This window comes from Clarias gariepinus, chromosome 7 (assembly GCF_024256425.1).
Source record: "Clarias gariepinus isolate MV-2021 ecotype Netherlands chromosome 7, CGAR_prim_01v2, whole genome shotgun sequence".
Lineage (NCBI taxonomy): Eukaryota > Metazoa > Chordata > Actinopteri > Siluriformes > Clariidae > Clarias > Clarias gariepinus.
The window spans coordinates 28,423,271-28,437,489 of NC_071106.1; positions in this window are offsets into that span (position 1 = coordinate 28,423,271).

The window sequence follows — 14,219 nt, forward strand, 5'->3', positions numbered from 1 at the left end:
ATATGATTCTTATTTTCTATATATTTTTGTTAAGTATAAAAGATTCTGCGGAATCTCTTCTCACCTTTCATTTATGATAGGTGTGAAGTTATCAAACTGTGCGCTGTTGGCAAATACTTTAGGGGGGTTTTAGATGAATTAACAAGATGGAGCGGATATCTATGCCTAAAATAGACAGGTTTAAATAGATAGATAAATGATAGCAATTAAATCAGACTTAATAGTTGGATTTTATACTTTTGTTTTTATTTACTGTATGGACAGTCACATTATGCTTTCTCTATGTTATTTATCTCTCTATATATTCTCTAATTATGACTTGAATAAATCAGCTCACATCGGAGCGCGCTGGCATGTTGAAAAAGCCAGCGTTTATCTATCGAGTAGCCTATATACACTACCGTTCAAAGGTTTTAGAACACTTGCCAATTTCTTTGTTTTTTCATTTAGTGATTTATTCTCTACATTCTACAACGATACTGGGGATTTCAAGAGCAGAGTTAACTAGCAGAGTTATCAGCTTGAAAATTAACCAATTAACAGCACCTCAGATTAGAGGCGTTATGAAGTCTTTACAGAGCATAAGTAGCAGAAACATCTTAATATCTAATGTTTAAAGGAGATTAATGCATTTTTGGATGCCTTCAGCATTCCTTTACAATGTAGAAATAAATAAGTATTAGGAACGATCATGGAGTTAGATAGTGTTCTAAAACTTTTGAACGGTAGTGTAAGTGTGAGCTGCAGGTTTATACACACCGATAAATTAATTTAAGATGGATTTTAAAGCATCTTTTTTAGGCCTAAATATTAATTTTAATTAATGGCCAGGTGTATTACGAAGTTGATCTCTGCACGGTGTATCTGCACGGAGAGATTGTGTGTATGTCCACGGAGAGTTTGTGTTTGTCCGCGCGAGTGTCTCATACTGTACTGTGGGTGTGTATGCACGGAGAGTTTGTGTGTATGAGTTTGTGATGTTATCTTCTCCTTCAAACATGCTTCCAACCAACCAACCAACCCTGGCCTCCAAACTCAGAAGCTACGTGTCAAAGCCAATAACTGCTCCTTTGATCTGCTGGTAATGGCCGGGGCGTCGAATGTTGATCAGTGTAAAGTAGCCTGTAAAAGCCAAGCCCTCCCCTAAACATAGTGTAAATGTCTGCAACAAACACTAACCATTAAAATTTTAAGAATTTAATTAAACACAAATATATTAATTAGATTTTCTTTATACATAATATTTTCGTTATATATAAACTCATGCTAGGGTACTTTTATTACACTAAAGTATCATTTAAAGCTATTTATTCATTTCTCTTTTATTTGCTTACTTACTTACTTACTTATTAGCTAGAGAATACTTTAGTAAAGAGCTTTGACAACGTCAATATGAATGACAATGGAATATTACAGAACGTGCAAGTTGAAGCCGATGCACCAATCACTAACCATTAAAATGTTGTAATAAAATGGCACTTATATATATTTGTGTTTAATTAAATTCTTAAAGCATCATGTTCACCCATGGGTTTACTGCATAAACACCGTTTTTTGCATTGATTTTAATCATGCAGCACTTTTAGTATTCATAGCAAAAGCAACCCAACAGTGTGATCAAAGTTCCCGAATAAAACTGAATTTTGACACAGCATAAAGTGTTTACAGAAACCCAGCATTTTTTTGTGTACTACTACAGTACTAATGAATGGACAAGGCGCAGTCAAAGCCGGGGATTCTGCGTGCTGTCACGTTATATTCAGCGAGTAGTGCATATTTTTGTATTTGGTTCGTTTCATGTCTGTAGTTTTTTCGATAAATCTGCTCATATCTGCGCACGCGTTTATCAGCCTTTTGATCAAAAAGCCACACGCGCAACTCACTTTTACTTTGCAAAAGGCAGTGTTTAGTGTATATTTAAAGCACATAAAGACAATAAAACAATATTGTTTTAGGCTTTTCACACACACACGGGTTACAATAATAAAAAGCATAATAACAGTAATATTAAATTTGGAGCACTACTAGTACCACTACCACTACTAGCAATACTAATAAGACTGAATAGAGAAAGCTCAGTTAACGAAGTATCATCATAAAAGGAGGGAAGAAACTTAAGAATAAATACATAGTATTTACAGTTTGAGCTTGACACGTTTATGAGCTCTGTCGCTTGTGTCAATGTCCTGGTCTCCTGGGGTGATGGGACACGGCGCGTCTTTTTCTTCCTCCGGCTCCTTGCTTTTTTCCTGCACATAAATTGCTTTATGTATGGCAGTTAGTTTCTTTATATAAGATCTGAGTTCCAGTTGTAATTGTTCTAGAGGTGGGCCTTTATAGGGCCCTCTACAGAATGGCACAGGCATGGGTCGACCCGTAAGCATTTCATGCGGGGTTAAATGGGGAATTTCTGTTAATTTGCATGCGATAGCGCATTAGTGCAAGAGGTAAAGCATTAACCGGGTTAAGTTTTGTACTAGCACAAATCTTGTTAAGCTTAGCTTTGAGCGTTTCATTTATTCTCTCTAACATACCTTGGGACTGCGGATGATAGACACACCCAAATCTTTGCTTTATTCTCAACTGTTGTAATACCTGTTTTACCGTTTTCTGAATGAACGAGGATCCGTTGTCTGAACTGATTTCTGACGGAATTCCAAACCTAGGTATCACCTCTCTTGTGAGGAATTTCACAACTGTTCCTGCCCCTTCATCAGCAGATGGCATTGCTTCTACCCATCTACTAAATCTGTCAATTACTACAAGCATGTATCTCTTGCCTCGAGCACACTTTATCATGTCCACATAATCCATAACCAAATGCTTAAAAGGTCCCTCTGGTACCGGTATATGGCCAATAGGTCTCGCTGTTCCCTTTCTAACGTTATGCTTAGCACATATCTCACATGAAGCTAGAAACTCATCAACCATAGCATGCAGATATGGAGACCAATATCCTTGTTGCTTGATTTTCCTCACAACCTCTCCTCTAGCAAAATGGTCAAATCCATGAGCATCTGAAATCAAAATGTTCAACAACGCTGTAGGAAATATGATCAAACCTTCATGTGAACCCCAAATACTCTGTGCATCCTTCTGAGCTCCCCTCTGGAGCCACATAGAATGCTCATACGGTCCTGCTTACCTAAGGTAGGTTCAAATTCAAATTCAAATTCAAATTTTATTTGTCACATACACAAACATACACAGTACGAAATGTAGTGAAATGTATTATACGACTGCCATTGACCCTAAAAGAGAGTTAAATTTTACAAATAAGAAATAAATATGAATAAAAGAAATACGATAGAAATTAAATTACAAAATTAAATTAAACTAGGAAAAATAGAACTAAAAAAAAAAAAAAAAATAAAATAAAAATAGAAGTGTGCTATGAAAAAATAGAACTAAAAATAAAAATAGAAATAGGATGTACAAAATAGAAATATACTGTGCAAATTGAAATATACTTTACGGTGTGTGCAAATATGCATGGAACAAAGTGTCTTAGTGCAGAGGTTATTAAAGTGACTTTGTGCACTGGTCCAGGATGTAAACGTAAAACTGTAAAATGTAGTGTAGTTGTGAAGGTAGGTGTGCAAAGTTATTAAAGTGTCTTTGTGCAATGGTCCAGGATGTAACGTATGACATGTAGTGTATATATGAAGGAAGGTGAGCGTGTAATTGTCCATAGTGTTCATGGATGTAAGAAGATTGATGGATTTGACCAATTATGAAAATATTGTGTAGTTCTGCATAGTGGTGTGGTTGTGGTTGAGAGACCTTATCGCCTGCGGGAAGAAGCTCCTCCTCAGTCTCTCTGTGTTGGCCTTCAAGGAGCGGAATCGCTTCCCAGACCGCAACAGAGTAAACAGTCCGTTATTGGGGTGGCTGAGGTCCTTCACGATCTTCCTGGCCTTGGTCAAGCACCGCTTGTTGTAGATCGAGTGCAGGTCAGGGAGCTCGATGCGGATGATGCGCTCAGCTGATCGCACCACCCTCTGTAGAGCTCGTCTGTCCTGCATGGTGCTGTTCCCGAACCAGGTCGTGAAATTTCCCGTCAGGATGCTCTCGATGGTGCAGGAGTAGAAATTCCTGAGCACCTTGGAGGGCAGTCTAAAGTCTCTCAAGCGTCTGAGGTGGTAGAGACGCTGCCGGGCCTTTTTTACCACGGTGTTGATGTGACAGGACCATGCCAGGTCCTGCGTGATGTGAACACCGAGGTATCTGAAGCTGTCCACTCTCTCCACTGGGCTCCTGTTGATGACGGGGGTCTGGTAGTTCCTCACCTGCTTTGTACTAAAGTCCACTATCAGCTCCCTTGTCTTACTGACGTTCAGGAGGAGATTGTTCCTCTGGCACCAGTTCTCCAGATTTCCAACCTCCTCCAGGTAGGCCGTCTCATCATTGTTCGTGATCAGGCCCACCACAACAGTGTCGTCAGCGAACTTGATGATGGTGGTGGAGCTGGTAGTGGCCACGCAGTCGTGGGTGTACAGAGAGTACAGCAGGGGGCTCAGAACACAACCCTGGGGGGCTCCAGTGCTGAGAGTGAGAGGGGCTGAGACATGTCCGCCCATCCTTACTGCCTGTGGTCTGCCAGTTAGGAAGTTGGAGATCCACTGACACATAGATGAGCTGAGTCCCAGGTGCTCCAGCTTGGTGGTAAGTGTGGAGGGAATTATGGTATTAAATGCAGAACTGTAGTCGATGAAGAGCATTTTCACATAATTCCCCCTCCGAGTGTCCAGGTGAGTGAGAGATGTATGGAGGAGATGAGAGATTGCATCGTCCGTGGAACGGTTTGGACGATAAGCGAACTGTAGTGGGTCGAGTGTGTCTGGTAGTGAAGAGATGATGAAGTCTCTGACCAGGCGTTCAAAGCACTTCATCACTACTGAAGTGAGGGCTACAGGGCGATAGTCATTGAGTGAAGCAGGATGAGGTTTCTTTGGGACAGGAACAATGATGGACTCTTTGAAGCATGTGGGGATCACCGACTGAGATAAAGAGATGTTGAATATCTCAGTGAACACAGGTGCTAGCTGGTCTGCGCAGGCTCTGAGGAGACGGCCTGAGATGCCGTCTGGTCCTGCTGCTTTCCTGGTGTTCACTCTCTTGAAGGCTCTCCTCACGTCATGCTCGGTGATGATGAACGCGCTTCCGGTGCTGGCAGTGACTTCCTGTCTGCAGCCGTTAGCGCCGCTAGCATTAGCATCGCTAGCGTCCTTAGCTGCAGCCTCGAAGCGAGCATAGAAAGTGTTCAGCTCATCTGCCAGAGACACGTCTGCGTTTATCATACCGGATGTTGGTGCTTTATAATCCGTTATTGTTCTCAATCCCTGCCACAGGCTCCTAGAGTCACTCTGTTGGAGTTGTGACTCTAGTTTCCTCCCGTAGCGCTGCTTCGCCTCTTTCACCGCCTTCCGGACGCTGTATGACGCAGCCTTGTATGGTTCCATGTCCCCCGACGCGAGTCCCGTGTTGTAGGCAGCGGTGCGAGATCTCAGAGCATCGCGGATGGTTTTATCCACCCACGGCTTCTGGTTGGGAAACGTTTTAATAGTCTTTTTCTACGGTATCGTCCGCTAATTTCCCGATGAATCCCACAACCGCTTCCGTAAACACGCTGACGTCACCATCGGAGCTGTTTCTGAACATGTCCCAGTCTGCGTCATCGAGTGCGTCCTGTAACGCGGCCACCGATTGGTCCGTCCAGCGCGCGACCTCCCTCTGAACCGGAACTTCCTGTTTCAGCCTTTGTTTGTATTTTGGCATGAGGAAGATGGCGGCGTGGTCGGATTTACCAAACGGTGGACAAGATTGTGCCTTGTAGCCGTCCTTGATCGTTGTATAGCAGTGGTCCAGTGTCCTTTCGCCCCTGGTGGGGCAGGTGATATGCTGATAAAAGTTTGGCGCTGCACGTTTGAGGTTGGCACTATTAAAGTCCCCCGCCACAATAAGCGCAGCGTCCCGGTGTTGTGTTTGTTGCTGTGTGAGTGCCTCATGCAGCTCGCATAAGGCAGTGTCCGTGTCCGCTTGTGGTGGAATATAAACGGCGCTGATTATGACCGATGTAAACTCCCGAGGAAGGTAAAAAGGACGACACATGATGGACAGTAGTTCCAGGTTTGGTGTGCAGGAGCGTGTGAGAGGAACAACGCTCGCGCTGTTGCACCAGCTGCTGTTCACCATTAAACACACGCCGCCTCCCCTTGACTTCCCCGAGTCCCGCGTCCTGTCCATGCGGTGAACCGAGAAGAACTCGGCCGGCTGGATGGCGTGGTCCGGCACCGCTGGGTTCAGCCATGTCTCAGTGAAGCAGAGGAGATTGCAGTCCCGAATGTCTCTCTGGAACTTTATCCTGGCCCTGAGGTCATCGAGCTTGTTTTCCAGTGACTGGACGTTGGCGAGCAGGATGCTAGGCAGAGGTGTGCGGTGTGCACGGGCTCTCAGCCTGTTCCTGACGCCGGCTCGTTTCCCTCGGGGCCGCCGCTTCGCGTCGCGTCCTTTGTTGTCCCTCAGGATCTCACTCGGCCAGCTCGGATCCGGAGTTAAAAACGTCGAATTGTGAGTACATTGTATACCAATAGAAACAAGAGTGTGTCTATCATAACTAATGTACCCCATGGTGGTAATTTTGCCGGTTTTAAAACGCTGTAAACTAACTTAAAGAACAAAAACAAAGAAAAGGTGGTCGGAGCAGTCGTGACGGCAGCCGACCTCACCGGCGCCATCTTGCATTAGGTGCTGTCTGCATTTCTTTTTTTGATGGATTCGAAAGCTAATAGTGCATCTGTGTTCCACTTTAAGGGAGCACTTAGATTTTGCACTCCTTCTTCTTTCATGATCTCCCTCAGTGGAGCTGTTTTCACTGCATACTCCTCAATCCAGTCAGCACTGAAACCTGTTAAGCCTGGGAAGGTCATCAACTGTTTAACTGTTTGTGGTAATGGTGCTTTACTTATGCCTTCTAACTGGGTAGGCGCTATGGCTATTGAACCATGAGAAATTTGCCGCCCTAAATATTCAACTTGGGGCTTGCAGTATTGCAACTTAGCTTTAGACACTTTATGACCTCCCTGTGCAAGCTTGTTGAGCACTTTAATGGAATCTCTATGGCATGCTTCTAATGAGGATGAGCAGATTACGAGATCATCCATATATTGCAGAAGGTTACTCTCCATTATTAAATCTGATAAATCAGCTTTTAAAACCTGATTAAAGATATCTGGTGAGTGTTTGAATCCGTGTGCCATTCTACAATATGTATATTGTTTACCCGCATATGTAAACACAAACAAACACCTACTCTCTTCCGCCACTGGAATACTGAAAAAAGCTGAACAAAGATCAATCACAGTAAAGTACTTTGCATCGGGAGGGACATTAGTCAGCAGTGTGTGTGAATTTGGAACATCAGCTGGGTAATCCTCAGTTATATTATTAATTGCACGCAAATCATGCGCAAGACGCCATTTATTTGTACCTGACTTGATCACAGGGAAAATTGGAGTATTGCAACAACTCGTTGTCTCTTCTAGAACAGATGCTTTTACAAGGCCTTCAATAGTGTTTTTTATGCCAGCTTCTGCCTCAGGTCGCAAAGGATATTGTCTTATCCTGGGCAGTTTTACATTTGGTTTAAGTTGTACTTGAATTGGGCTGGCTGACTTAATTAGACCTACATCTGTATCATGCCGAGACCATAATTTAGGTCGGACCTGACTCTCCATGTCCCTATACAATTCCTCCTCGGCAGTATCAATTACTTCAGATGCTGATGTCATTTGGGGTTGTGAGTTGCTGCTAATTACCACTTCCTGAGGAGTACCAATCAAGTTATTACCACACAAGATTTTGATATAGTTTTTATCTGCAGAATGAAAAATCAACAGGTTTATGGTTGATTCCCACTGGAACTCTTTAGCCTTTTTCATCATTGGTCCTAAGTCCTTTGAGCTGTAGTTTTTTCCTACATACAACGTCACATGAGGAACAGAATCAGTTACATTAAACCACCTTTTTACAAAATCACACTCATCTACACTGATAGCTGCTCCTTGCTGGCCTATGGCAAATTTTCCAGACATGGGGAGATGTGAGGCATGACTTAAGTTTAACATGGGTGTACTTTTACCGTTTATCTATTTAACTCTTTATTTAGTTATTCAACTAATAAGGGCTCATACACACATGACTCCGGTCTGGCAACAAGCTGCCCCCCTTCTGAGGGTTGTACACATAATTCCCTCGGGAGGTCCAGGCCTTTTTGCTCGACACGAAGCTTATGGTTTCACCCATGCAGCCTCTCTCTCTCTCAGACACACACAGGCACACATAGAGCTCTCACACACTCAAACAGTACTAGACAGACACAACATCAATTAGACACAAACAATTGCAATTGCATTCAACTTAATGGCACAAAATAGTGCTCCACATAGAAAGTTATGAAATAAAAGCCACAAAAACTCATACAATACCTTTTTTGGGTGGCTAAACAATGCTTATGATGTACAACCGTACATTTCTCATAGGAAAAGATATCAATAAATGCCACAAAACTCAGTATTAACTTGCTTTCCCCTATTGCCATCCAATCAAGGCCCACTTGACAATGAGTACAAATTAATATCAAGACTATCTACCTTTTTACATTGCCCTCTTAGCAACTCAAATAGACACTCAAATGCGCTCTCTCATACCACCTGTTATTGCTGCCATCAATCAATGCCCTCTTGACAACAAAACAGACAAATGCAATGCTTATTTTATCAATTTACTATCAGTACAACAGTTAGTAAGCTGATGCATGCATTTCTTTCTGGAACCAAAGCCCATGTAGATACTACTTAATTTGGAGAGGTCTTTATCAGGTGTCCTTACCACCACGGGTTATCCCAGCAAACAACACAAACTAAGTTTATAAGCAAAAGTTGCTTACCTTTTTTTTAGGTGGCCACCTGTTTGTGCTGCCCGCCAAGGATGCCCACGGTGACCAGCCACACCTTTGCTTTGGTTGCAGAAGATCTCGACCTTTATTTATCATGCAATAACGGCCGGGGGAGACTGCAGAATCGCAACACTGTCCCGTCGACTTCCCACTTATATAGTCAACCAGGACAAAAGAATTCATTCTACATGCAATGATGTCATCCTAAACATCTGTGGTTCATTAAGCTTCCCCAGTCTAGGGGGCCTCAACGTATATATCAGATTGCATATGCAAGCAGAATCTTAGGCCTATACGTGCAGCTTTGCACGCACATTTCTGATTACTTTCATATGGGCTACCATTTATTTCTTAAAAGTAAGTAAAGTTACATAAAATCAAATAAAATTTACTTCCATAGTGGTAGTGTGTGTCAAAGTCCTGACCTGAATCCTATTGAGATGTTGTGGCATGACCTTAAAAAGGCGGTTCATGCTAGAAAACCCTCAAATAAAGCAGTATTGCTGCTAAGGGTGGCCCAACCAGTTATTAGGTTCAGGGGGCAATTACTTTTTCACACAGGGCCATGGCCGGGGGTAGCTCAGTGGTTAAGGCATTGGATTACGGTTTGGAAGATCCCAGGTTCAAACCCCACAACCACCAAGTTGCCACTGTTGGGCCCTTGAGCAAGGCCCTTAACCCTCACCTGCTCAGATGTATAATGAGATTTAAAAAAATGTAAGTCGCTCTGGATAAAAGCGTTACACTGCTAAATGTAAATATGTAGGTTTCTCCCTAAATAATAAAAACCATAATTTAAAAACTGCATTTTGTGTTTACTTGTGTTATCTTTGACTAATAGTTAAATGTGTTTGATGATCAGAAACATTTTGTGTGACAAACATGCTAAAGAATAAGAAATCAGGAAAGGGGCAAATAGTTTTTCACACCACTGTGTGTATATATATATATATATATATATATATATATACACACACAAAATAAAGCCTTAACCAATTAATTTTGGTGCACTTACTGATACAATTACTAATTAGTGATTACTCCATTAATTACTTTCAGTGAGGAAATAGCCAATAAAATGAACCATTATCACATGCAGAAATCTTTTTAATACCTGTTTAATTGGTTTAAAAGTCATGATGCCAAAATTTGTACTTATTTATATGAAAGTGTTAGCATTACCATTGACTACATAAAAAGTATCTGCAGTTGGTCATCAATCAATCAATCAATTCAAAATGTCCATCATCAGCAATTGCCTAAAACCTTTTAAAAATAAATAAATATTAAATTTAATTTAAAATTTAATTGCCAATGCTTTAACTATTATGTGCATTTAAGAAGTAAGTTTTCCATGGTGTACAATTTTTTCCTTCTCATTTTTTGAGAAGAACATTTTTTATTTGTGTTAGTTATATTAGTGGGGTTGCTGAGCCTTAAAAAAGGATAATTTTGCTGAAACCCATACATCTAAGTATTATAGTACATTTTTAAAAAGAAATGTGGAAAACAATTGTCTGAAAATACAGCAGAATATAATCAGTGAAAAGAATGGGAAGTTCAGTATAAACTAAGCAACTAAATAAATATATTTGAGAACTACTAGTAATCCTTTCAAATGCCGCTTTCTGTCAGGACGTTTTCTATATTTCTATTTTCTATTTCTATATTCTGTTTCCCTTCCACAGGCCATTAATCTTAAAAGATGGACAAGCTAGCATTACACATTTAACCCTGGTCTCTTCCTGTTTAAAGCTGATAGGACAGATCATTTTTAGCAGTGACACCAAATCTTCACTTATCAGACATGTAATTATTCAAGTCCTCAAATTTTCCATCAAGGCGTTGCAGTGAGTATGCAAAATTTGACCTTTTTGATGTGAAATCCTCTGCTCAGGAATCATGTCTAATATTATTAGCCTCTAAGTTGTCATTTGATGATTTTTAACCTTTTAGAATAAGTGGTGTAGGAAGACGTGGAGCATATGTGGCTCTCCAGGGAATGTGATAGCAAGAATATCAGACAAGGACAGTTTATTCTATAATTTGAAAAAGGCCACATCACACATCTTTAGTGTTAAAGATGTTAGGAAGCATGAATAAAAAATAACCATAATAATATTTGGTGATATTTGCATTAAGGTTACGTGACAGTATTTATCCAGCTTAAAAGTTTATTATCATTAAATTATCATTTTTAATTATTCTTGTTACTGTGAATCCCACTGCCAAACAGTTCATAAAAACTACACACTATATATCATTAGTTAAGTATAAACACTGGGTAAATACTTAGTTTATCATTTAAAAAGCATTGCTTCTACATTAATAGGCATTATGCTATTATGCTATACTTCATCTAGATGAAGTGACTAGCAGCATGGCCACTATTTTTACCAGTGCATTAGACACTGTTGCTCCCATCAGATTAAAAAAAGTTAGAGATAAACCACTTGCTCCTTGGTACAATAGTCATACTCGCGCCCTAAAGAGAGCAACCTGTAACCTCGAGCGAAAATGGAGAAAAACTAAATTAGAAGTTTTTCCAATTCCGTTTAAAGACAGTATGTGCAGCTATAGACAGGCTCTAAAACTGCTAAGACCGAGCATCTTAGCCAACTAATAGCGAGAAACCAAAACAATCCCAAGTTCTTATTCAGTACAGTGGCTCGCCTAACAAAACCTAAGATGCCTGCAGAGAGTACTCCACAACATTTTAGTAGTGAAGACTTTATGGACTTCTTTAATGAAAAAATCTATGGCATAAGGAAGAAAATAACGGAGGTTCAACCTCTAATAGTATATCATGATTTAGTTCAGCCTAAAGTTTCACATTTAGTTTTTCAGTGCGTTACAGGTGTAGGACAGGGAGAGCTTTATAAAATTATCACCTCAGCTAATTCAACAATGTGCCTGTTAGACCCAATCCCAACCAGATTTTTGAAAGAAGTGATGCATACGGTTGGAGAGCCACTTTTAAACATTATTAATTCGTCATTATATCTAGGTCACGTCCCTAAACCTTTCAAATTGGCAGTTATTAAGCCGCTTCTTAAAAAAATCTAATTTGGACGCAAATGAAATAACAAATTATAGACTGATTTCAAACCTCCCCTTTATATAAAAAAATATTAGAAAAAGTAGTATCAGCTCAAATATGCACATTCTTGCAGGAAAACAACATCCTTGAAGAATTTGAGTCAGGTTTCAGGCCGCATCATAGTACAGAAACTGCACTAGTTAAGATTGCAAACGACTTGTTTTTATCTTCGGACCAAGGCTGCATCTCAATACTAGTCTTGCTTGATCTTAGTGCTGCATTCGACACTATAGATCAGATTATTCTCATAGATCGCTTACAAAATCACATAGGTATTCAGGGACAGGCATTAAAATGGTTTAGATCATACCTGTCTGATCGATACCATTTTTTAGATCTAAATGGAGAACTGTCTGGTGTAATGCCTGTAAAATATGGGGTCCCACAAGGGTCAGTTTTAGCACTTCTGCTGTTCTCAATATACATGCTTCTCTTGGGTAACATCATTAGAAGACATGGGATTAGTTTCCATTGTTATGCTGATGATACCCAATTATTTATCTCAACAAAACCAGACGAAATACCTTAGTTGTCTAGATTAACCGAGTGCGTCCAGGACATAAAAGATTGGATGACCAATAACTTTATTTTACTAAACTCAGACAAGACAGAGATATTACTCATAGGCCCAAAAACCAGCACACAACAGCTTTCACAATTTAGCCTGTTTTTAGAAGGATGTACTGTTACTGTTACAGCTCAACAGTAAAAGACCTGGGCGTAATATTAGACAGTAACTTTGAAAATCATATTTTCAATATTACAAAAACAGCCTTTTTCCATCTTAGAAATATCGCCAAACTTAGGAGCATCTTATCCGTATTTGATGCAGAAAAGCTAGTTCATGCATTCATGACCTCCAAACTGGACTATTGTACTGCATTACTAGGTGGTTGTCCTGCATTCTCAATAAACAAGCTTCAGTTAGTCCAAAATGCAGCCGCCAGGGTTCTTACTAGATCCAGAAAATAAAATCATATAACCCCAATATTATCATCCCTGCACTGGCTACCTGTTCAGTTTAGAATTAATTACAAAATAGTATTACTTACATACAAAGCTTAAAATTGTTAAGCTCCCACATACCTAACCAGTCTTCTGATAAGCTATAATCCACCATGCTCCTTAAGATCACAAAACCCTGGACTTCTTGCAGTTCCCAGAATTTCAAAATCTACAAAAGGGGTAGGGCTTTTTCATATTTAGCTTCAAAGCTTTGGAATAGCCTTCCAGACAGTGTTCGGGGCTTAGACACAGTTCCCCAGTTTAAAAGACTCAAGACGCATCTCTTTAATCTGGCATACGCGTAACTCATCCCATAACTTCATACTTCAGTACATCTATCCTGAATGGCAACCAAGCTAATTCTCTCCATCTGTTCTGTACTTTTCTATTCATCCTGAGGCATTTGGAGATTGTACCAGCTTCAGTAGACAAAGGCCAACCCTGCGAGGATCCTGAGGCATCCAGAGAAGGACCAGCTAAAGCTGAATTCTGCCTTATTATGGTTGGAGCTACACATCCTGCTCCTGTGCTCCCAGTGATCCAGACCCCTTCTGCCCTCTGCACCTACTGACTCATCCCTATGCTGAACTGGACTTCATGTTAATTTAGGAATTTCTGTTATATTGTACTTTCAGCTACATAACACACATGATGTTATATCATCTCAATCTGTTATCACCCAAATGAGGATGGGTTCCCTGTTAAGTCTGGTTCCTCTCAAGGTTTCTTCCTATTGCCATCTCAGGGAGTTTTTCCTTGCCACTGTCGCCATCACCCTTGGCTTGCTCGTTAGAGAAATGTCATTCATTCATCTCATTATTATCTAAACACATTTTTCTCACACATACACAATTTATTATTATAATTTTTTTTAATGAATTTCTTTCATTTTGTGAAGCTGCTTTGAGACAATGACCATTGTTAAAAGCGCTATATAAATAAAATTAAATTGCATTGAATTGAATTAGTAACTACTTCAACAGTGTTGAATAAATATATAAATGCTTTATTAATGATCACAAAATATAACTAAAATGTATTTGATAATTGGATTTAAGTACATTATTAAAGATCACGTAATAATTTTTACATTTTGTATTAAATTACAGAAAAAAAACTTGTTATTTAGAGGTTGACATTGGTTCATAAGGTCATTTA